General features: G+C 41.6%; 1 protein-coding gene across 1 annotated transcript in view; it reads left to right on the top strand.

The window, feature by feature from the left end:
* Window positions 1–2,700, top strand: part of LOC126522379 (uncharacterized) — a 91,371-nt gene that overhangs the window by 47,553 nt on the left and 41,118 nt on the right. The gene's annotated exons all lie outside the window — the stretch shown is intronic.

Below are 2,700 nucleotides of genomic sequence, written 5' to 3' on the forward strand. Positions count from 1 at the left end.
CTACAAAATTCACAAGGATAATGGGGTTCAAGTGCTTTAATTTTGGTGCTAGAAAATCACGTTGCCCGTGATATTATTTTGTTGTTCTAGCTATTGTAACCTTATAATCTGAAAGTAAACTCAATATTTCAGTTCGCCAAATTCTACGTTATGTAGATATCTATTAGAGACAATCTCGTTGACTTTTGGGTGAGCTATAGCGGAAATTTAGCGACTCTTTCGTCTCAATTTAGCGACATGAGCGAAAACAATATGTTGACACTGCCAGAGCGATACAAGAAAAACACCACGATAACAACTTATCGACACTATATACAGTATGTGCAACTCGGCAATGAAAACCTGGTGGGATTCGTGTAGGGGACCTTATCGCATCCATCCTACGGAGCTAACTGTACCTATCTTTAGGGGCCAGATTATGTCAGACAATATGAAAAAAGTGTACAAGTAAGAGCTCCAATGTGAAAGAGTGTTGAGCACTGCTTGGCTCTTCGGCCATGGTCCTAGCGGGAATGTGTCCTTTTGTGATTCTGACTAAATTTCTCACATGTGTCGACGGGTAGCTGGCGGCCAATGTAGACCAGCTGTCAGCTGGAAACTGGCAATTTTGATAGTGATAACTCTTGTATGGTAAATTCGTAAGCGGATCACGCACATGTGTCGAGATATTCATGAATTATGTACGGGCTCGATTGGCAGTCTACCGGTTTATTAATGTACGGTTCGCATTAGAACCCCGAAATTAATTTTATTCTTCCGTTTCATGGCTGGTCAACTGGTTGAGTAAAAAAGTAGTTGTTCGCATGATCATTGAGCAGGACAGTTGGCGTGCAAGCAAATACATTGAACTGAACGTGACGAATTGCGCTAGCGTTATTGATGCTCGCAAAGACGCTGCTGCAAAAAGTTCGAGATGTGTAGGCGCTTCTCCTGATAGCGCGTGATGAAGCTTCCTTGTGGCCTGCGATTATGTCAGCATAGTGTACGTCTGCGGCCATATCAGTAAAAATAGCCGAGACAAATGATGTTAACATAGTCGTCAAACTTATGTTGCTTTTTAATCTTAGCCAAAATGTTTGTCGGTTGTGTTAGACACGTAAGTGAACAGAAATTACTCAGTTGCTCGCATAAGTTGATGCTACCGCCATATGAACCCTTAATTACTCGAAAGAGAGAGAGGTAGGCTCTTTATTAGAAAAACTGATTTTTGCCGGCGCGCATACAACCGCTGGCATGTTACTCTCTATAGGAATGGGGAATGGGAATAAAAGGTCCCAGAGGAGAGGGAAAAAAAGCGTAGAAATAAAATACGCAAGCCGACTTGATACTAATATTACAGGTGAGAGGGCTAGTAAGTTTACACTCTTATATATGAAATGGTGAATCTTTAAATATTCTCTCTTAGACCAATTACTGACAACCATTTGAAAAATAAATTCAAAACCGGTCGCCGTTAATTACCGGGAATATGTGGAATATGGCTTTCAACGTGCACTTGCGGAGCTTACTATATTTTTGGTGAAGTATGGTTTGGTGAAAGACCGGCGTCAATTCGCATCTGTGCCACAGCAATGGATCGTATACCATCAATGGCACGGAGAAGTATTTTTGCTTCGTGTTGCTGATTTTACTCTTTCACGGGCCGGGAACGGAGAATAAGCGACTCATTTGTATGAGAATTAAAGTTTGGTCAGAATTCAATTCTTTGCGGGAATGGAATCACAATACCTTTGAGACAAAATTCTAAAACGAATTTCACACCTTTGTGCTTTTTCCCCACAGCAGAACAGCCACATCATCGTGTTGCATGCGTGTTTCGTATAATTATTTTCAAATCATCTAAACAACGGAATTATTTGCAACTTGTTTACAGTTTGTCCGGCCAAAGCTTGTTCGGATCTCTGGATCAATACTGCTTTCGTCATGTTTCTTTTGTTGATATCTTCGATCCCACCGGGAATCGCGATTGTTTTCATTTTTGTTTTTTTCCGTGAAGGTGAAGGCGACTATAACGGTACTTCATAGAATTCAAAAATAGATAGAAACGGTCTCGTACAATATCCTTGAGCTGCGATTTACATTACGGGCAGCTCGTAACTATTGCACCGTGGACCTGTATTCATTACTCACAGCGGATTCATTTATATACCTCCATATCTACATTTATTTGCACAAAGCAGTGTACCACAAGAACGAAGTTTGAGCATAACGCCTCTAGTGTAACGTATGATATGTAATCTACTGCACCTTTTTACCGTTCGTAATTGAAAGATGAAAGAAATACGAAAATAAAATTTCGAATTTTTCGCAACGTAATATCCTTATTTCGTCTTTGCCATTTTCTACGTCTCGTTGTCACCGTCATCTGCATATAAGAAATTCGTGACACCAGCTAGGTTCCCCAAGGTTTAAAAAGCGAATGCCAGTCATTTCATCTACAGGTGCTTCCTGGAAAGAGCGAACTACGCATAATGTTGTCATTCTTGTGACTTTTTCGCAAGATAAGTTATCCATAAATATCCCAAGATAGATAGATGTCACTGTGCAGCCAAGTTCCTCTGTCGAGCTGCCCACTGGACATTCTGCGCCATCTAGAGGTGCCGCTACGAAATCCGCGCTTGGCCTCCGTGATTCGTGACGCGCCGGTGCGTGCTAAAGCTGCGAACAACACTGACTGCGTGTGACCCCAAGAGCAGCGAA

Source organism: Dermacentor andersoni, chromosome 6 (genome assembly GCF_023375885.2).
Source record: "Dermacentor andersoni chromosome 6, qqDerAnde1_hic_scaffold, whole genome shotgun sequence".
Classification (NCBI taxonomy): Eukaryota; Metazoa; Arthropoda; class Arachnida; order Ixodida; family Ixodidae; genus Dermacentor; species Dermacentor andersoni.